The sequence below is a fragment of the Pseudophryne corroboree genome, chromosome 5, assembly GCF_028390025.1.
Source record: "Pseudophryne corroboree isolate aPseCor3 chromosome 5, aPseCor3.hap2, whole genome shotgun sequence".
Lineage (NCBI taxonomy): Eukaryota > Metazoa > Chordata > Amphibia > Anura > Myobatrachidae > Pseudophryne > Pseudophryne corroboree.
The window spans coordinates 705,799,739-705,822,748 of NC_086448.1; the positions used below are offsets into that span (position 1 = coordinate 705,799,739).

General features: G+C 46.9%; 1 pseudogene; it reads right to left on the minus strand.

The window, feature by feature from the left end:
- Positions 1 to 17,475: 17,475 nt before the first annotated feature.
- On the minus strand, positions 17,476 to 17,580 carry LOC134931211 (U2 spliceosomal RNA; annotated as a pseudogene).
- Between the last annotated feature and the right edge of the window lie 5,430 nt (positions 17,581 to 23,010).

Here is a 23,010-nt window from a genome sequence, read left to right on the forward strand (position 1 = left end):
CTCTTTACAATGTGGGTGTTGAAAGGCTTTACTGTTGAACATAAAATTACATGTAGTACAGCCAGTGCAACGGTAACACCCCGGGGCTTTATAGTGTACATTGGGAATTCTTGGGGTTCCCATGCCAGTGATGTCAGTTTTGACAACCCTATCCCGGATATTTCTCCCACGGCGGAAAGCCATCATAGGGGCGGACTGCCGTAGTCCTTTTAAATCGGGGTCAGTGGCCACTATGGGCCATAATGCCCGAGTGGCTCTTCTCATGATGGGATGGGAGGTTGAAAAATCACAAGGGAATGGAATTCTTTGTTTATTAGGCTTCTCTACGGGTTCAAGAAGGATCTGTCTGGGCATTAGCAAAACTTCCGACTTATAAGTCTGTAACAGATCATTATCATATCCACGGGCCAAAAATTTAACAATTAAGGAATCAATTTCCATGGTTAATGCCAACGGATCACTGACAATGCGTGCCATACGCATCATCTGTGAACAAGGAAGGCCATTTTTAAGGGGCTCCGGGTAGTGACTGGAAGCTAAAAGCAGGGTATTGCGGTCAGTGGGCTTATGAAATACATTAGTGATCAAGCAACCCTGATCCACTTTTATAGCAACATCCAGAAAATGTGCTTCACTGGTGCTACATGTAAATGTGAATTTAATGGGGGAGTCCCTACAATTGATGTCTGCCATCAGATTGTTAAATGTATTTTCCCCACCCGTCCACAACAGAAAAATATCGTCAATGTAGCGACAATACATTAGAATATTATCACTAATCTCATGATTATTAAAGAACAGCTCATTCTCCTGGTTAAACATAAAAATATTGGCATACGATGGGGCCACTGGGGACCCCATCGCACACCCCCTGAGTTGTAAAAAGAACTGCCCGTCAAACAAAAAGTAATTCCGACGGAGTGTCAGTTCAAGAAAAAACAGAAACAAATCATGATTGAACACATCAACAGGAAGATGCAAATTGAGAAATGCAGATACCGCTGCCATGCCCTGGGAATGGGGGATCCATTGTATAAACTGCACACATCTAGACAGCAGAGTAATGTCCCTTCGGGGAGGTGTCCAAGTCCTTGGAGTTTTAACAAAAAGGAAGTAGTGTCTTTCAAAAATGTGGGTTGTAGACCTAACAGTGGTTGCAGAATTGTATCAAGAAACTGAGCAACCGGTCTGTAGAGGGACTCTGGGGCCGAGATAATCGGTCTACCAGGCGGTTTGGAACTATGTTTATGTAATTTAGGAAGGGTGTAGAGCACTGGGACTCTAGGGCATCGAATAGATAAAGCTTTCAGCATTTTAGGAGATAACTTGCCCTCCAGTACTGCAGTGTTCAAGATGCCGTCTAGTTCTTTTTGATATTGTAGAGTAGGATCTGACACCAGCTTCCGATAAACATCCTTAACTGCCAATTGTGAGTAGATTTCAGCTTTGTAATCGTCCAGATTAAGAATCACAATGGCTCCACCCTTATCTGCAGGCCTAATTACTATGTCATCATAGGATCCTAATGTAGTAAGGGCTTTGGACTCTTCACGGGAGAGATTAAATTTTATTTTAGCCGGAGCCGCTGTGTATTTGGTGATGGATTGATCAAGGAGCCGATGAAAAGTTTTCAATGATGCATTGGTAAAGTGGGGATCATATGATGATCTTGAGGATCTTTTGAGGAATGCAGAGAAGATAGACGTCTCAGGAGATTCCAACTTGTCCTGGAAATGTTCTTTTAGACGAAGCCTCCGAGAGAATGCATGTAAGTCCCTGTTCCAATTGAAAGAGTCATATAGGTTGGTAGGTACAAAGCTCAAACCTTTGTTCAGGACCGCGAGCTCAGTGGTATTTAGTACTCGACTGGAAAGATTGAAGATCAACGTTTCTGACGTTGTGTCACGGCTCTTACCCCTTTTGTTTTGGCCACCCCTGCGGGTGGTAGTGATCTTGAAGGGGTTGCGGCCTTGCGTGAGGTGCCTTCTAAAGGGATGGACGCATCCTCCGTTTCTGAGGTGGCGAATTCACTCTCAGAACTAGACTTCTGAGGGCCCTCCTTTCGGTTTGCTTTACGGAACCAAGGTCTTCTCATGCGCTGAGGTCGCCTACCCATATCCATGGGGGTTCCTCCGGATAGCCACCGGTACACTAGGTTGTCATCATAGTCGGTATCTACCGTTAATTTCTTATTCCTTTTAAATTTCAGGAGGTCACGTTTGTATTGTGTACATTGGTTTTCAAGTTTCAGGATCCATTCCTGGGAGCGATCCTCTACCAAGGTTTTCAAATGGTCCTTTTCAAAGGAACTAATCTTGGTTCTGGTGTTAGATAGCTCTTTATTGGCCTCATCGATCACCAAGATCATCAAATCAAAGGCGCACTTATTAAGTATCGCGATCCAGCGGCGGACGAAGTCCGGATTGTTCCGCCCGATAGTCGGGACATTACGTACTCGGAACCCGCGTGGTATTTTGTGCTCACGATAATAATCCGATAAAGTGCTGCCATGTAGGGAAAAGTCGATTTCTCTGCGTTTTAGCTTCCAGAACTGGTGGTATAAGGTCTCTGGGTCCAAGGATAGGTCAGTAGGTGAATCAGTTTCTTTAGCCAGAATTGCTGCAATTTCAGCCTCAGAGAAGCTGAAAGTTTCTCCAGTGTCATTAATGACCAGGTTGTGACATCCCAGAGGTTCCTGTGATGCCGACATCGTGTCTCCTACTGTCTCTGTAACGTGCACAGACACACCAGTGATAAAACAGTGAATCCCAAATTAGGATCACTGGAGGGTGTAGAATGTCCGCAGAGACTCCTTAAATGACAGAATAAAAGTTCAGGTGCTCAGCAACGGGTGCTAAAGGCTAGCACAATGATACATATCCAACATCAGCCGGCACTCACTAAAATCAGCTTCCTCAGGTGCCAGAATGAGTACACAGATAAATATCCAAAGAAAAACGGCACTCAGAGATATAAAGTGAAAAAACTGGATGTATTAACGTTTCGGAGCAGCAAGCCCCGTCTTCAGAATAACCACAGAAACATAGAACAGCAAACAAACTTACCCATTTAAATACCCCACCTAGTGGACTCGGTCCCGTCGTCTCCCGCTTCCGACACCGCGTCTCATTCAGCCAGCTGCATCCGTCACGTCATGTCCGGGGGCGGAGCTGGCGGTTGTCTAGGGAACACAAACATGCGTTCCACCTAGAACGTGCGCTGCGCTCCACGGCTTCTTGTACGTGGGGAGGGACATGGATGTAAAGGAGACTGCAGGGGAACAAAACGGAGAGACGGGCCATAGTGAACATATGACACAAAGAACAAATCAAAAGACATAATGAGTACATAATAAACAATAAAAAACAAAAAACTAAAGTTTGTATACATAAAACAACAGAGAACTTGAAGGCAACAATGATGGGCAACACCTAATGGCAAGCAGACAGGGCATCCCAAAATAGACTCACTCCTACAAAGTACGATGTAAATAAGTACGGTGGAGAGTCCCCAATTAGACTAGTGAGTTCCAATTAATTTTCTCATTCAAACCACCAGGGGATGTAGTCCCTAATCTCGTAATCCAGCGGGCTTCTTTGATCAAAAGGCTTTTGGCTCGGTCCCCCCCACGTAATGAGAGAGGGACATGATCAATCATAAAGTAGCGTAGAGAATCTAGGGAATGTCCTAACTGTTTGAAGTGTTTGGCGACAGGCTGGTCAACCTGTTTGCCCTCCAAAATGAGTTTAATGGCTGACCTGTGGGCAGCCATGCGTTCAGAGAATTTCCGAATGGTTTGTCCCACATAAAATAGTCCACATGGACAAATAATAATATACACCACAAACGTGGAGGTACATGTGAGGACAAATCTGATGTAAAGCAAACCGAAAGGAGGGCCCTCAGAAGTCTAGTTCTGAGAGTGAATTCGCCACCTCAGAAACGGAGGATGCGTCCATCCCTTTAGAAGGCACCTCACGCAAGGCCGCAACCCCTTCAAGATCACTACCACCCGCAGGGGTGGCCAAAACAAAAGGGGTAAGAGCCGTGACACAACGTCAGAAACGTTGATCTTCAATCTTTCCAGTCGAGTACTAAATACCACTGAGCTCGCGGTCCTGAACAAAGGTTTGAGCTTTGTACCTACCAACCTATATGACTCTTTCAATTGGAACAGGGACTTACATGCATTCTCTCGGAGGCTTCGTCTAAAAGAACATTTCCAGGACAAGTTGGAATCTCCTGAGACGTCTATCTTCTCTGCATTCCTCAAAAGATCCTCAAGATCATCATATGATCCCCACTCTACCAATGCATCATTGAAAACTTTTCATCGGCTCCTTGATCAATCCATCACCAAATACACAGCGGCTCCGGCTAAAATAAAATTTAATCTCTCCCGTGAAGAGTCCAAAGCCCTTACTACATTAGGATCCTATGATGACATAGTAATTAGGCCTGCAGATAAGGGTGGAGCCATTGTGATTCTTAATCTGGACGATTACAAAGCTGAAATCTACTCACAATTGGCAGTTAAGGATGTTTATCGGAAGCTGGTGTCAGATCCTACTCTACAATATCAAAAAGAACTAGACGGCATCTTGAACACTGCAGTACTGGAGGGCAAGTTATCTCCTAAAATGCTGAAAGCTTTATCTATTCGATGCCCTAGAGTCCCAGTGCTCTACACCCTTCCTAAATTACATAAACATAGTTCCAAACCGCCTGGTAGACCGATTATCTCGGCCCCAGAGTCCCTCTACAGACCGGTTGCTCAGTTTCTTGATACAATTCTGCAACCACTGTTAGGTCTACAACCCACATTTTTGAAAGACACTACTTCCTTTTTGTTAAAACTCCAAGGACTTGGACACCTCCCCGAAGGGACATTACTCTGCTGTCTAGATGTGTGCAGTTTATACACTGCGATCCCCCATTCCCAGGGCATGGCAGCGGTATCTGCATTTCTCAATTTGCATCTTCCTGTTGATGTGTTCAATCATGATTTGTTTCTGGTTTTTCTTGAACTGACACTACGTCGGAATTACTTTTTGTTTGACGGGCAGTTCTTTTTACAACTCAGGGGGTGTGCGATGGGGTCCCCAGTGGCCCCATCGTATGCCAATATTTTTATGTTTAACCAGGAGAATGAGCTGTTCTTTAATAATCATGAGATTAGTGATAATATTCTAATGTATTGTCGCTACATTGACGATATTTTTCTGTTGTGGACGGGTGGGGAAAATACATTTAACAATCTGATGGCAGACATCAATTGTAGGGACTCCCCCATTAAATTCACATTTACATGTAGCACCAGTGAAGCACATTTTCTGGATGTTGCTATAAAAGTGGATCAGGGTTGCCTGATCACTAATGTATTTCATAAGCCCACTGACCGCAATACCCTGCTTTTAGCTTCCAGTCACCACCCGGAGCCCCTTAAAAATGGCCTTCCTCGTTCACAGATGATGCGTATGGCACGCATTGTCAGTGATCCGTTGGCATTAACCATGGAAATTGATTCCTTAATTGTTAAATTTTTGGCCCGTGGATATGATAATGATCTGTTACAGACTTATAAGTCGGAAGTTTTGCTAATGCCCAGACAGATCCTTCTTGAACCCGTAGAGAAGCCTAATAAACAAAGAATTCCATTCCCTTGTGATTTTTCAACCTCCCATCCCATCATGAGAAGAGCCACTCGGGCATTATGGCCCATAGTGGCCACTGACCCCGATTTAAAAGGACTACGGCAGTCCGCCCCTATGATGGCTTTCCGCCATGGGAGAAATATCCGGGATAGGGTTGTCAAAACTGACATCACTGGCATGGGAACCCCAAGAATTCCCAATGTACACTATAAAGCCCCGGGGTGTTACCGTTGCACTGGCTGTACTACATGTAATTTTATGTTCAACAGTAAAGCCTTTCAACACCCACATTGTAAAGAGAAGAAATATGACATCAGATTTGTCCTCACATGTACCTCCACGTTTGTGGTGTATATTATTATTTGTCCATGTGGACTATTTTATGTGGGACAAACCATTCGGAAATTCTCTGAACGCATGGCTGCCCACAGGTCAGTCATTAAACTCATTTTGGAGGGCAAACAGGTTGACCAGCCTGTCGCCAAACACTTCAAACAGTTAGGACATTCCCTAGATTCTCTACGCTACTTTATGATTGATCATGTCCCTCTCTCATTACGTGGGGGGGACCGAGCCAAAAGCCTTTTGATCAAAGAAGCCCGCTGGATTACGAGATTAGGGACTACATCCCCTGGTGGTTTGAATGAGAAAATTAATTGGAACTCACTAGTCTAATTGGGGACTCTCCACCGTACTTATTTACATCGTACTTTGTAGGAGTGAGTCTATTTTGGGATGCCCTGTCTGCTTGCCATTAGGTGTTGCCCATCATTGTTGCCTTCAAGTTCTCTGTTGTTTTATTCTAAATCTAACAAGAGAAGTATAACTTGCGCCCGGCAGCGACTTTGTACTATACTCTTAGGGATCACCACTCCCAACAATACATATAATACAAAAAGATAGAGTAGTCCACAAGCGCTGCAACAAGGTATCACGCCTTCACATGAGATCCTTCCATATTCATTATATGGTTTCCAAGGTTCGCACCTTTGGACTGACCTCCTCTTAGTGGTGGAGACACCTATAGAGGTTTCTTTCTGCACTCTTCTCCACTGTTCTATTACTTGATGGTGCACTTTCCCTCAGTGAGGACGCTCACCTTAAATACACTCCCTATGTGCAAACAACGGTTTTTTTTTCTTTATCCTTAATCGTCACACAATTATTCCATTGACATCATTGGAGACCTCCCTCTCCCTTAAAATAGACGCTCACCTTATATTAAGGCCCTATATGCCTTGAAAGGTTTCTTTCACCACTGTTAATCTCGGCTGTCTGCCACCTGCATCTCACGTACTTTCCTCCTTGTGGTAGATTCTCATAAAAAATGAATAAAAGATTCCATCCAAACAGATTTATTCACACAATGGACATGGAACTATTCAGTAAAAAAATCCATAAAATCACATTTACAAAACAAAAACAACAACAATTTCCCTATTTGGCAGCCTCGGTTAGTCCTTTTATATCCCCCTCGGAAACCGATAGGAGGAATCAATCTTCCCAGAGTAAAACGGAAAAAATTGTAAAATGCTCCCAAATTACGGTCCCTTGCATGGGGAAATATCTCATAGGCACTACCTTACCGCCAGGGCTTTAAAAGAAACTGGTACCAACGCGTTTCGGATAAAAATCCTTCCTCAGGGTGTATTGCAGGACTAACCCAGTCGGCCTTTTAAACCCCACTGGGTACCTCCCTCCATTGTCTCCACCAATCCCGAAAGAATGGTGATTTTTATGTACAAAAAAACATTCATTTTCCATATATGTTATACAATGTATATTCCCTGTAATAAACAAACATACATTATGGTCTTTTTCTGAATCACATTATATTATAAGTCCGAAAACATCATTTTTGCATCAATTGGTTAAATCCAAACATTGGTATGGGGTTGTGGATCGTAATGTCCTCTATGTTATTCCAGGGCTTTCCATATCCTATCAGGATTTTCTTATCCATACTTTGATGAAAACCCCCGCTGTTTCCACTGGGTGATCTTCCGTTTGTTTATGGCCCAGAATGCATCTGATGTTCATCATGAATCTACATCCCCTTATGGCTTCGTAATAGTTCCTATTCCTTGTGCCCCGCCATGGAGATTATCGGACCTGGTGGTGACGTACTTCCTGTTCATGGAACGCAAACAGGAAGTCGCGTGAGGTGCCTTCTAAAGGGATGGACGCATCCTCCGTTTCTGAGGTGGCGAATTCACTCTCAGAACTAGACTTCTGAGGGCCCTCCTTTCGGTTTGCTTTACATCAGATTTGTCCTCACATGTACCTCCACGTTTGTGGTGTATATTATTATTTGTCCATGTGGACTATTTTATGTGGGACAAACCATTCGGAAATTCTCTGAACGCATGGCTGCCCACAGGTCAGCCATTAAACTCATTTTGGAGGGCAAACAGGTTGACCAGCCTGTCGCCAAACACTTCAAACAGTTAGGACATTCCCTAGATTCTCTACGCTACTTTATGATTGATCATGTCCCTCTCTCATTACGTGGGGGGGACCGAGCCAAAAGCCTTTTGATCAAAGAAGCCCGCTGGATTACGAGATTAGGGACTACATCCCCTGGTGGTTTGAATGAGAAAATTAATTGGAACTCACTAGTCTAATTGGGGACTCTCCACCGTACTTATTTACATCGTACTTTGTAGGAGTGAGTCTATTTTGGGATGCCCTGTCTGCTTGCCATTAGGTGTTGCCCATCATTGTTGCCTTCAAGTTCTCTGTTGTTTTATGTATACAAACTTTAGTTTTTTGTTTTTTATTGTTTATTATGTACTCATTATGTCTTTTGATTTGTTCTTTGTGTCATATGTTCACTATGGCCCGTCTCTCCGTTTTGTTCCCCTGCAGTCTCCTTTACATCCATGTCCCTCCCCACGTACAAGAAGCCGTGGAGCGCAGCGCACGTTCTAGGTGGAACGCATGTTTGTGTTCCCTAGACAACCGCCAGCTCCGCCCCCGGACATGACGTGACGGATGCAGCTGGCTGAATGAGACGCGGTGTCGGAAGCGGGAGACGACGGGACCGAGTCCACTAGGTGGGGTATTTAAATGGGTAAGTTTGTTTGCTGTTCTATGTTTCTGTGGTTATTCTGAAGACGGGGCTTGCTGCTCCGAAACGTTAATACATCCAGTTTTTTCACTTTATATCTCTGAGTGCCGTTTTTCTTTGGATATTTATATATATATATATATATATATACACACACACACACACTGCTTATATATTCAAACATACATATACAGTATGGCGGTGTGGATAATGAAATGGTTATCATTACTGACTCACAGCACTGATTCCCACCATGGTCCTAACTGTGTGGAGTTTGTATATTCTCCTCATGTTCCCCTTTATAGTATATAATGTAATGAGCCTCCCCAGTGTTGGACTGGGGAATGAAAGGCCCATCGGCGGAATGCAGTGGCAGTGGCCCATGCTTAAGTGGGTGGCTAGCTTTCACAGTACAGATGGTGTAATGGTTAGCGTTGCTGCCTTACAGCCCTGAGACAGTAAGGTCATAGGTTCAATTCCCACCATGGACCTGAGTGTGTGGAATTTGTACATACTGCACTTGCATGGGTATTCCAGGTTCCAGGTAGGTTAATTGTTTCCCAACAAAAACGTAGCACCTAGTGTATACATGGGCAGACTAGATGAGCTGCCAAGTGGTTCTTATCTGTCGTCACCATTAGAGAGTCCATGTTATGTTCCCCTTGATAAATATATGTAGTAAATGCTATAGAGCAGTGGGTCACAAACTTCTTTGAATCCCGGCGCCCTAGAGTATCAGAATTTTTTTTTTTTTACGGCACCCCTAGGCCAAAAGTCTCTTACTGAGAAATGTAGAAAGAAATATTACATTAAGTAAATTGTGTTTATATGTCATCCTCAGGTTCCAATGTGTGGTGAGGGACAAGATTTGCTTCTGTTTGTCCACATATTTTATGATTGACAGCCACCAGCACTGGTTTTGCCTATTACATTGACCATAAATAATTTTAATTGGTCATGGACCACTAATCCAAGGCACCCCTGAAAGTGTCCCAAGGCACCCCAGGGTGCCACGGCACACAGTTTGAGAACCACTGCTTTATAGTATAGTAGAAAATACACCATAGTCATGTGCAGTATAATGTAACATGTATAATGTACTGCATAGTAAAAGTTCACAGTCTGGAAACTGATCCCAAGAGTCTAGGGTGGGCCGCACTGTGGGTTTCCCCTGTACACCTGAGGGCCAGTACAACCCTAACCCAGCCTCCTGTATAGAATGCAATGTGTCCCCCATGGACTCTGAGCCAATAAAGCAATAAGTAGCAACACTGAATAAAGAACCTAATAAAACTAAAAGCTGTTTAAGTGAGAAATGCATTTTCATTTTTTTATGATGTATTATTTTTCCCCCAACTCTGGTCTTACACAAAGGGAAGATTTAAAAAAAAAAAAAAATGTAGGGAGGGGGACTTGGAACCATCACCTGATGTTGGAGTATGATGGTAGATGTTCATCTTAACAGCCACACACCCTAACCAATATGCTAAGTGTTTTCAATCTCCTTATATGTCACTTTATATCATGAACATGAAGGCTTAGGAAGAGTTGGGTTCTTTTTTCAAAATTGTTTTTTATATATACAATGTACATATACTTTATTCATTTATAATGCTTACTATATGCTAATCACTATTTCTTGATTCCTATATGTCAATTACGCATAAATAAAGTGCAAACATGACATCATTTACAATCACAATGCATTATGGGTAAACTAATTTGCATATGCAAATTATGTTGACCGTAATGCATAATTATAAAGTATATATATATATACACACACACACACACACTGCTTATATATTTTCAAACATACATATACAGTATGGCGGTGTGGATAATGAAATGGTTATCATTACTGCCTCACAGCACTGATTCCCACCATGGTCCTAACTGTGTGGAGTTTGTATATTCTCCTCATGTTCCCCTTTATAGTATATAATGTAATGAGCCTCCCCAGTGTTGGACTGGCGAATGAAAGGCCCATTGGTGGAATGCAGTGGCAGTGGCCCATGCTTAAGTGGGTGGCTAGCTTTCACAGTACAGATGGTGTAATGGTTAGCGTTGCTGCTTTACAGCCCTGAGACAGTAAGGTCATAGGTTCAATTCCCACCATGGACCTGAGTGTGTGGAATTTGTACATACTGCACTTGCATGGGTATTCCAGGTTCCTGGTAGGTTAATTGTTTCCCAACAAAAACGTAGCACCTAGTGTATACATGGGCAGACTAGATGAGCCGCCAAGTGGTTCTTATCTGTCGTCACCATTAGAGAGTGCATGTTATGATCCCCTTGATAAATATATGTAGTAAATGCTATAGAGCAGTGGGTCACAAACTTCTTTGAATCCCGTCGCCCTAGAGTATCAGAATTTTTTTTTTTTACGGCACCCCTAGGCCAAAAGTTTCTTACTGAGAAATGTAGAAAGAAATATTACATTAAGTAAATTGTGTTTATATGTCATCCTCAGGTTCCAATGTGTGGTGAGGGACAAGATTTGCTTCTGTTTGTCCACATATTTTATGATTGACAGCCACCAGCACTGGTTTTGCCTAATACATTGACCATAAATAATTTTAATTGGTCATGGACCACTAATCCAAGGCACCCCTGAAAGTGTCCCAAGGCACCCCAGGGTGCCACGGCACACAGTTTGAGAACCACTGCTTTATAGTATAGTAGAAAATACACCATAGTCATGTGCAGTATAATGTAACATATGTATAATGTACTGCATAGTAAACGTTCACAGTCTGGAAACTGATCCCAAGAGTCTAGGGTGGGCCCCACTGTGGGTTTCCCCTGTACACCTGAGGGCCAGTACAACCCTAACCCAGCCTCCTGTATAGAATGCAATGTGTCCCCCATGGAGTCTGAGCCAATAAAGCAATATGTAGCAACACTGAATAAAGAACCTAATAAAAGTAAAAGCTGTTTAAGTGAGAAATGCATTTTCATTTTTTTAAGATGTATTATTTCTTCCCCAACCCTGGTCTTACACAAAGGGAAGATTTAAAAAAAAAAAAAAAAATGTAGGGAGGGGGACTTGGAACCATCACCTGATGTTGGAGTATGATGGTAGATTTGATTGAAAAAGCGTCTTTATTTGGCATAAAGTAGCAAAAAACATACGAGTACATTGACAAACATAAGTACCGTGTCGCAGCACAGGCCAAAACAAAGTACAGATGCAGACGGTATAGTGCAGTCGAAGAACTACGGCGCAGGCCTGTAGCCTACACTATAGTTCTCAGACTGCACTATGCATTTAAACGATACAATAACACAAGTTAATAAGGCTATGGGTGTGGAGGGTAGGAGGGTGAGTCACAAGCCCGAAGCTTTATTGAAGGACAGACACATATAAGGGGAGGGGCAATAAATAGAAAAGACATCAATAAAACAACAGACATTGTGAGTGAGGGGGAAGGGGCCACGGTCCCAAAGTCTCATTATTCAGTTCAAACAAGGGGAGAGGGGCAGAAAAAAGGGGGGGGGGTTTAGTCCTCTTCTTCCTCAGGGCTGTCCATGGTGGAATAGTCTCTGAGCAGGCTGTGAACCAGCCTGCAGCAGTCCTGGATGGACATCCTCTCCCTCCGCAGAATGAGGCGGTTCCTGGCTAGCCACGAAGCTTCCTTAACACAATTCATAAGGCGCCAGGCTTCCTGGATCGCCCCAACGGTGTGGGTGCCAGGAAATAGTCCGTAGAGTACCGAATGGTACGTGAGACAGTTCCTTGGCACAGAGTTTTTCAGTTCGTTTTCCAGGGCGTCCAACAACAACTGGGCCCAGGCACAGTCCCAAAACAGGTGCATAGATGTTTCCTCATGTATGATGCACCTGGGGCAATGTCTGTACCTGCACAGGTTCCGGGAGTGCATGAATGACCTGAGGGGTAAACCCCCTTGGATGGCCATCCACGACAGGTCTTTGTGTCTGTTTGTGAGCCTTTTGGAGGCCACATTCTCCCAGACCTGTTTGGCAGTCGCTGAAGGGAGCCCAGGAATCGGCTCCAAATCGTCTTTAGCTCTGATGAGCTTGTAGATGGTCTTCGGCTTCCATAAGTCAGGTTTAACTCCCTCCAGTTGGTGTTCCCTCACGAACTTGGACACGTCCAGGTAGTACCACGGAGTGTTCCAGTTGTAAGGGATGGAGCTGTCCCATTTGTCCCAGCCGAGATTCCTCCAAAGAGGCAGGAGGAAGAAACGGGACATGGAGTTTCCTGCAGAATCGTTAAAGTTCTCGCACAATGTCCTGCGGATGCAGTTACACACGAAGAAGGCTCGAAGCATGGTGGGGATATCCGGGATACCCTTTCCACCCTTGAGGGGCTCCTTGTACATAACTGATCGCTTTACTCTGTCCATCTTGGAGCCCCAGATGAAGTGTAACACTGCCCTTGTGATGGCCCTGCAGACGGTTGCCAGGGGTGGCCAGGCCTGCGCGGTGTACTGCAGAACGGGAAGAATCTCGTTGCGCAGCACAAGTGATTTCCCCTCGATGGTAAGATCTCTGAGGCTCCATAATCCAATCTTTTGGCGAACAGTCGCCAGTCTCTCATCCCAACATCTCAGGGCTGCACCCTCACCGCCGAACCAGACTCCGAGGATCTTAATGAAGTCAGGCTTGATGGCGAAAGGAAATGGTGCAGAGGATGACAGGTGCCACTTTCCGAAGAGCATAGCTTCTGACTTCCCGCAGTTGACTTTAGCCCCTGAGGCTCGGCCGAAGTTCTCGCAGGTCTGGACGAGTGCTGTCACCGAACGGTGATCCGCGCAGAAGACAGTGACGTCATCCATGTACAGCGAACACTTGGCCTCTCGTCGGTCACGACCCGGTGCGGCGATCCCTCTGATCTCTGGATTCCGTCTGATGCATACAGCCATGAGCTCTATAACACAAACAAAAAGAAGAGGTGAAAGAGGGCAGCCTTGTCTGACCCCAGACAAGATGGAAAAGGAGTCAGTCTTCCAGCCGTTCACCAGCACCGAGCTGTGGATATCAAGGTACATCAGGTTAACATACGTACAAAACATTTTACCGAGGCCAAATTTATGCAGAACCCTGCCCATCAGCTCATGTGAGACACGATCAAAGGCCTTCTCCTGGTCAAGGCTGACCAGGGCCGCGTGAACGTTCCGATCCTTGATGTAATGGACCGTGTCTCTGAGGAGGGCGAGGCTGTCTGCAATCCTGCGACCAGGAATGGCGCAGGTCTGGTCCGGGTGAATGATCTGTCCGATGACAGCCTTCAGCCTGTTGGCGAGCACCTTGGCGAGGATCTTGTAGTCCACGTTTAAGAGAGAGATGGGCCTCCAATTTTTCAGCTCACATCTCTCCCCCTTACGCTTATACAAGATCGTGATCATTCCCTCCCTCAGCGATGGGGGCATTTTGCCCTCCACCACCATCTCCCCATACAGCTCGAGCAGGTCCGGTCCAATGAGGTCCCACAGCGCTACATAGAGCTCTGCTGGGAGACCATCACTGCCCGGGGTCCTGCCCTGCCTAAAGGATCTGGCGGCAGAGTGCAACTCCTCCAACGCCAAGGGAGCATCCAGGGCGGCTTTGCCTGCAGGATCAATAGTGTTAGTGATACCTGACAGGAACTTATCAGCCTCCTCGCTGTCTGTGGTCTTAGGGGAATAGAGGTCGCTGTAGTAGTCTCTGACGACTTTCATCACGCCCTCTTTCCCCTGTCTGGGGATGCCGGTCTCATCTCGCAGCTCAGTCAGGGGCGTGTGGCCAGAGTGGAGTTTCCTGAAAAAGAAAGAATTACACTTCTCATCCTTCTCAAGGTTCTCCACCTTGGAACGGAAGACGATACGTCTGGATTCCTCCTCAAAGTGCCTTTTCAGGCCCCCTTTGGTCTCATCCAGCTCGTCTCTCACGTCCCAGCCGCACCGTTGGAGGTCCAGCAGGGACTGCAGGTATCTTTGCAGCCTCTTGAAGTTCCTCTTTCGGCCTGTTGTCTCCCTTTAACCTGAAAGAAACTGCGAATGTTAGCCTTAGCATATTCCCACCAGTCGCTCATACAATCAAAATAACATTTGTCATTTTTCCATGTGATGTAGGCATCCTTCAGCTCCGCCAGCACATCCTCTCTTTCCAGTAGGGCACAATTCAACTTCCAGGAGCCTGGGCCAGGTGCGAAACCGCTGCCCAGGACTCCTTGGAAGAGAATGGCCCTGTGGTCTGAGAAGAAGCAGGGGACCATAGAATGCCTAGTCTGCTTCACTGCTCTAGAGGTAAACACAAAGTCAATGCGGGAACGCACAGAGCCATCGGGGCGGCTCCATGTATAATTCACGGAGCCGGACCCCATGGAGCCCATAGCGTCCCGCAGTGATGCTTCGGTCACCATTTCTATAAGCAGTTTAGACGTCACATCAAGCTTGGTAGAGTTGCTGGTGCTGCGTCCATCCTCTTCCATGGTGCAGTTGAAGTCTCCTGTCATCACTACCGCCCTAGTGGTTGCGAGCTGCGGTCGCAGGGTCTGGAAAAGCTCCAAACGCTCATTCTTGCCAGGGGGGGCGTACACGCAGATAAGCCTAATAGGCTCACCTGCCCAGGAGCCGTCTACGATAAGCAATCTGCCGCAGACGAGCTCCTGAACAGAATCTAGCGTGAAGAGGCTCCCCCTAATAAGAATGGCGACCCCCGCAGACTTACACTCGCCTCCACCGGACCAATAGGAGGCGTCGTGAGACCACTGCCTGCCCAGATGTTTGTAGGACTTGGAGAAGGGAAGAGAGCATTCCTGCAACATATACACATCACATTTCTGACTATCTAGGAAAGTAAACACAGACTGTCTTCTAAGCTTATCCTTAATACTCCTCACATTAATGGTGAAAATAGAAAATGACGCCATTAGTTGGGGAAAAAAGAAAGGCTAGGCAACAGTTACAATTCTACATTTACGTTACCACTCCGTCGGGCGGGGCTTCCTCGGCATCGGATGCCAGGTTCCCCTGCTCGGGTAGCGGCGAGTTGTCTCCCAGTATCTGGTCGAGTAAGGCGGCGGCGTTGGCATCCAGCTCCTCCTCCCTGCTGATTGCCTCCGTCAGCTCCTCCATTTCTTCTTCCAGCTGGATCAGCTCGACCGCCAGTTTCTTGGAGGATTCGGAGTCCGCAGACGGGCTGTCGAGCTCCTTCCTCTTGCAATTCCTCGTCTTCTCCGCACCTGCAGTTGGAGTAAGAGGGGGGAAATCTTCCTGGGAAGAAAGGTCAGGGGTGGCAGGGTTGGGAGAGACACTGGGCTGGGTAGGAGGGTTGAAGGAGGGGTTAGGAAGGGTTGTGACAGTGGTAGGGATGGGAGTCTCTGTCACAGAGGATGGGCTGGTGGAGGTGGGGAGGGAAGTGGTGAGGGGGGATGGGAGGGGGGTGGGTTTGGCAGGTTTCTTACCCTCCTGCGGTTTCTTTTCCTTCTGCGTAGCAGAGGGCAGCGGCTTGAGGGCGGTGGGAGCACGTCTGGTTACCACCGCTGAGTAGGTTCTCGCCCTACTCGGGCAGTCCCTGTAGACATGGTCCACCTTGCCGCACAGGTTGCAGGTTTTCCTCGTGGGGCAGTCTTTTGTCTCATGGCTGGCCATGTGGCAATTCTTGCATGCCGAGACCTTGCAGTCCTTCATCACGTGGCCTATCCCGCCGCACTTCCTGCAGTTGCGAGGCTGGTCGGCATAGTGGAGAAGTCCTTGGGATCCCCCCAGGGAGAAGCACTGTGGGAGGTGCCTGACTCCTTCTGGGCACGAGGTGTCCTTCTGCAGGACGACGATCACCGCCCACTTTCCAGTCCAGAATCCGTTCCCGTCCAGAACCCTTGTGGGGTCTTTCTTGACGGCGCAGAAACGGCTGAGGAAGGTGACGATGTCCTTGATGGGCGTGTGCGGGTTCCGCATTGAAACCGTCACCCGCCTTTCCTCTCTTTGAATAGGGCAGTTGCCCACAAAGCGGGAGAAAGGGGATTCGGGTCTCGCCGTTTTCACTGCCTCCCAGTACCTCTTGCAGATGGCAAGGGAGGCGAAGGTGATGTAGAAGATCCCCTTCAGGTAATTCTGGATGCTGAGGGTTTCAGCGGTCGAGAAGCCCTGGTCCAGGATCATCTTCTTCCCAAAGGTTTCCACTGTCATGTCCGGCATCCGTCCGTCCACCTCCTTCAGTTTCATCACCACGGTGTACCTCATCCAGGGCTCCAAGGACGGTTTGTCCTTGGTGCTCACCTGGGTGGGTGCCGCTGGTGGTGTCACTGCAGGGGTGGTGGCGCTGGATGCGGCCGATTCGGTGGGGCCTTTGGCGGTTTTCTTCGCCGTCTTGGCCCGGCTCTTCTTGGCGAGGGTGGCCGGAGTGGAGGCCGAGGCTGGAGCAGCTGGGGCTGGAACAGCGGCGGCTGGGGCAGCGGTGGCCATACTCACGGATCCTTCGGCGTAGGAGGCGGGGCGGAGGATCAGCGCTGTCGTCGAGAGGAGGAGAGGCGGTCGGTCGCTTCAGAGGGCAGAGCCAGCAAGTCTAACCCTCCAGTGCAGCTAGGGGGCGATGCAGAGCTTCTCCGGCGAAGTCCCTTTTCTCCACGCAGTCTTGCTGGCGGAGGGGGGTATCTTCTCCAGAGGGCAGAGCAAACAAGTCTAACCCTCTGCTGTAGCTGGGGAGCGATGCAAATCTTCACCCTCTTCAAGCGATCTTCTCCTTCTCCTCGCAGTCTCGGCTTCGATTTTTCTGGCTTCTCGGCCCGGGTGCAGCTTAGCCCTGAGAAGGACAATTGTCGGTCCAAGAAACAAGGTAGCACCGTCAGTCAGCGTGAACTGATAAGAACAGATACTACACTTGATCTTAGCCAAAAGGCCGAGAAGCACACACACACACAAACTGCTTATATATATTCAAATATACATATACAGTATGGCGGTGTGGATAATGAAATGGTTATCATTACTGCCTCACAGCACTGATTCCCACCATGGTCCTAACTGTGTGGAGTTTGTATATTCTCCTCATGTTCCCCTTTATAGTATATAATGTAATGAGCCTCCCCAGTGTTGGACTGGGGAATGAAAGGCCCATCGGCGGAATGCAGTGGCAGTGGCCCATGCTTAAGTGGGTAGCTAGCTTTCACAGTACAGATGGTGTAATGGTTAGCGTTGCTGCCTTACGAGCCCTGAGACAGTAAGGTCATAGGTTCAATTCCCACCATGGACCTGAGTGTGTGGAATTTGTACATACTGCACTTGCATGGGTATTCCAGGTTCCTGGTAGGTTAATTGTTTCCCAACAAAAACATAGCACCTAGTGTATACATGGGCAGACTAGATGAGCCGCCAAGTGGTTCTTATCTGTCGTCACCATTAGAGAGTGCATGTTATGATCCCCTTGATAAATATATGTAGTAAATGCTATAGAGCAGTGGGTCACAAACTTCTTTGAATCCCGGCGCCCTAGAGTATCAGAATTTTTTTATTTTTTTTACGGCACCCCTACGCCAAAAGTTTCTTACTGAGAAATGTAGAAAGAAATATTACATTAAGTAAATTGTGTTTATATGTCATCCTCAGGTTCCAATGTGTGGTGAGGGACAAGATTTGCTTCTGTTTGTCCACATATTTTATGATTGACAGCCACCAGCACTGGTTTTGCCTATTACATTGACCATAAATAATTTTAATTGGTCATGGACCACTAATCCAAGGCACCCCTGAAAGTGTCTCAAGGCACCCCAGGGTGCCACGGCACACAGTTTGAGAACCACTGCTATATAGTATAGTAGAAAATACACCATAGTCATGTGCAGTATAATGAAACATATGTATAATGTACTGCATAGTAAAAGTTCACAGTCTGGAAACTGATCCCAAGAGTCTAGGGTGAGCCCCACTGTGGGTTTCCCCTGTACACCTGAGGGCCAGTACAACCCTAACCCAGCCTCCTGTATAGAATGCAATGTGTCCCCCATGGACTCTGAGCCAATAAAGCAATATGTAGCAACACTGAATAAAGAACCTAATAAAAGTAAAAGCTGTTTAAGTGAGAAATGCATTTTCATTTTTTTTATGATGTATTATTTTTTCCCCAACCCTGGTCTTACACAAAGGGAAGACTTACAACAACAAAAAAATGTAGGGAGGGGGACTTGGAACCATCACCTGATGCTGGAGTATGATGGTAGATGTTCATCTTAACAGCCACACACCCTCCCCAATATGCTAAGTGTTTTCAATCTTCTTATATGTCACTTTATATCATGAACATGAAGGCTTGGGTTCTTTTTTCTAAATTGTTTTTTATATATACAATGTACATATACTTTATTAATTTATAATGCTTACTATATGCTAATCACTATTTCTTGATTCCTATATGTCAATTACGCATAAATAAAGTGCAAACATTACATCATTTACAATCACAATGCATTATGGGTAAACTAATTTGCATATGCAAATTATGTTGACCGTAATTCATAATGATAAAGTATATAATAAGATTTTACTCACCGGTAAATCTATTTCTCGTAGTCCGTAGTGGATGCTGGGGACTCCGTAAGGACCATGTGGATTAGCGGCTCCTCAGGAGACTGGGCACAACTAAAGAAAGCTTTAGGACTACAAGGTGTGCACTGGCTCCTCCCACTAAGACCCTCCTCCAGACCTCAGTTAGGATACTGTGCCCGGAAGAGCTGACACAATAAGGAAGGATTTTGAATCCCGGGTAAGACTCATACCAGCCACACCAATCACACCGTATAACTCGTGATACTATACCCAGTTAACAGTATGATAACAACTGAGCCTCTCAACAGATGGCTCAACAATAACCCTTTAGTTAGGCAATAACTATATACAAGTATTGCAGACAATCCGCACTTGGGATGGGCGCCCAGCATCCACTACGGACTACGAGAAATAGATTTACAGGTGAGTAAAATCTTATTTTCTCTAACGTCCTAAGTGGATGCTGGGGACTCCGTAAGGACCATGGGGATTATACCAAAGCTCCCAAACGGGCGGGAGAGTGCGGATGACTCTGCAGCACCGAATGAGCAAACTCTAGGTCCTCCTCAGCCAGGGTATCAAACTTGTAGACTCTTGCAAGAGTGTTTGAACCCGACCAAGTAACAGCTCGGCAAATTTGTAAAGCCGAGACCCCTCGGGCAGCCGCCCAAGAAGAGCCCACTTTCCTCGTGGAATGGGCTTTCACAGATTTAGGGTGCGGCAGTCCAGCCGCAGAATGTGCAAGTTGAATCGTGCTACAGATCCAGCGAGCAATAGTCTGCTTAGAAGCAGGAGCACCCAGCTTGTTGGGTGCATACAGGATAAATAGCGAGTCAGTTTTCCTGACTCCAGCCGTCCTGGAAACATATACTTTTCAGGGCCCTGACTACGTCCAGAAACTTGGAATCCTCCAAGTCCCAAGTAGCCGCAGGCACCACAATAGGTTGGTTCACATGAAAAACTGCTACCACCTTAGGAAGGAATTGGGAACGAGTCCTCAATTCCGCCTTATCCATATAAAATACAGATAAGGGCTTTTGCATGACAAAGCCGCCAATTCTGATACACGCCTGGCCGATGCCACGGCCCACAGCATGACCACTTTCCACGTGAGGTATTGTAGCTCCACGGATTTAAGTGGCTCAACTCAATGCGACTTCAGGAAATCCAACACTACGTTGAGATCCCACGGTGCCACTGGAGGCACAAACGGGGGCTGACTATGCAGCACTCCCTTAACAAAAGTCTGAACTTCAGGCAGTGAAGCCAGTTCTATTTTGGAAGAAAATCGATAGAGCCGAAATCTGGACCTTAATGGAACCCAATTTTAGGCCCATAGTCACCTCTGACTTGTAGGAAGTGCAGAAATCGACCTAGCTGAAATTCCTCCTTTGGGGCCTTCCTGGCCTCACAGTACGCAACATATTTCCACCATATGCGGTGATAATGGTTTGCGTTCACTTCTTTCCTAGCTTTAAATAGCGTAGGGATAACTTCCTACGGAATGCCCTTTTCCTTCAGGATCCGGCGTTCAACCGCCATGCCGTCAAACGCAGCCGCGGTACGTCTTGGAACAGACAGGCCCCCTGCTGCAGCAGGTCCTGTCTGAGCGGCAGAGGCCATGGGTCCTCTGAGATCATTTCTTGGAGTTCTGGGTACCAAGCTCTTCTTGGCCACCCGGAACAATGAGTATAGTTCTTACTCCTCTCCTTCTTATTATTCTCATTACCCTGGGTATGATAGGCAGAGAAGGGAACACATACACCGACTGGTACACCCACGGTGTTACTAGAGCGTCCACAGCTATCGCCTGAGGGTCCCTTGACCTGGCGCAATATCTTTGTAGCTTTTTGTTGAGGCGGGACGCCATCCTGTCCACCTGTGGCCTTTACCCATGGTGTACAATCATTTGGAAGACTTCTGGATGAAGTCCCCACTCTCCCGGGTGGAGGTGTCTGCTGAGAAAGTCTGCTTCTCAGTTGTCCACTCCGGGAATGAACACTGCTGACAGTGCTAACACATGATTTTCCGCCCATCGGAGAATCCTTGTGGCTTCTGCCATCGCCATCCTGCTTCTTGTGCCGCCCTGTCGGTTTACATGAGCGACCGCCGTGATGTTGTCTGACTGGATCAGCACCGGCCGGTGTTGAAGCAGGGGTCTAGCCTGACTTAGGGCATAGTAAATGGCCCATAGTTCCAGAACATTTATGTGTAGGGAAGTCTCCTGACTTTTCCATAGGCCTTGGAAGTTTCTTCCCTGTGTGACTGCCCCCCAGCCTTGAAGGCTGGCATCCGTGGTCACCAGGACCCAGTCCTGTATGCCGAATCTGCGGCCCCCTAGAAGATGAGCACTCTGCAGTCACCACCACAGCGACACCCTGGCCCTTGGAGACAGGGTTATCCGCCGATGCATCTGAGGATGCGACCCGGACCACTTGTCCAACAGATCCCACTGGAAGATCCTTGCATGGGACTTGGCGAATGGAAATTCTTCGTAAGAAACTACCATCTTTCCCAAGGCTCGCGTGCACTGATACACCGATACCTGTATTTGTATCAGGAGGTCTCCGTCTAGAGATGCCAACTCCTTGGACTTCTCCTCCGGGAGAAACCCTTTTTATCCTGTTCTGTGTCCAGAACCATACCCAGGAACAGTAGACGCGTCGTAGGAACCAGCTGCGACTTTGGAATATTCAGAATCCAGCCGTGCTGTTGTAGCACTTCCCGAGATAGTGCTACTCCGACGAACAACTGCTCCCTGGACCTCGCCTTTATAAGGAGATCGTCCAAGTACGGGATAAGTACTTCGGCCATTACCTTGGTAAATACCCTCGGTGCCGGGGACAGACCAACGGCAACGTCTGAAATTGGTAATGACAATCCTGTACCACAATCTTGAGGTACACCTGATGAAGAGGGTAAATAGGGACATGCAGGTAAGTATCCTTGATGTCCAGTGATACCCTGAAATTTTCCAGGCTTGCAATAAACCCTGAGCGATTCCATTTTGAACTTGAACCTTCGTATATAAGTGTTCAAGGATTTCAATTTTAGAATGGGTCTCACCGAACCGTCTGGTTTCGGTACCACAACATTTTGGAATAGTAACCCCGGCCTTGTTGAAGGAGGGGTACCTTGATTTCACCTGCTGGAAGTACAGCTTGTGAATTTCCGCCAGTACTACCTTTCTCCGAGGGCAGCAGGCAAGGCTGATGTGAGGCAACGGCGAGGGGGAGTCGTCTCGAACTCCAGCCTGTATCCCTGTGATACTACTTGCAGAACCTAGGGATCCAACTGTGGGCAAGCGCACTGGTCCCTGCAGTTCCCGAGACGCGCCCCCTCCGCACCTGTCTCCACCTGTGGAGCCCCAGCGTCATGCGGTGGACTCAGAGGAAGCGAGGGAAGATATTTGATCCTGGGAACTGGCTGACTGGTGCAGCTTTTTCCTTCTTCCCTTGTCTCTGTGCAGAAAGGAAGCGCCTTTGACCCGCTTGCTTTTCTGAAGCCGAAAGGACTGTACCTGAAAATATGGTGCTTTCTTAGGCTTTTGTGAGGAAACCTGAGGTAAAAATTTTTCTTCCCAGCTGTTGCTGTGGATACGAGGTCCCAGAGGCCATCCCCAAACAATTCCTCACCCTTATAAGGCAGAATCTCCATGTGCCTTTTAAATGCAGCATCACCTGTCCACTGCCGGGTTTCTAATACCCTCCTGGCAGAATGGACATTGCATTAATTCTGGATGCCAGCTGGCAAATATCCCTCTGTGCATCCTTTATATATAAGACAACGTCTTAAATAT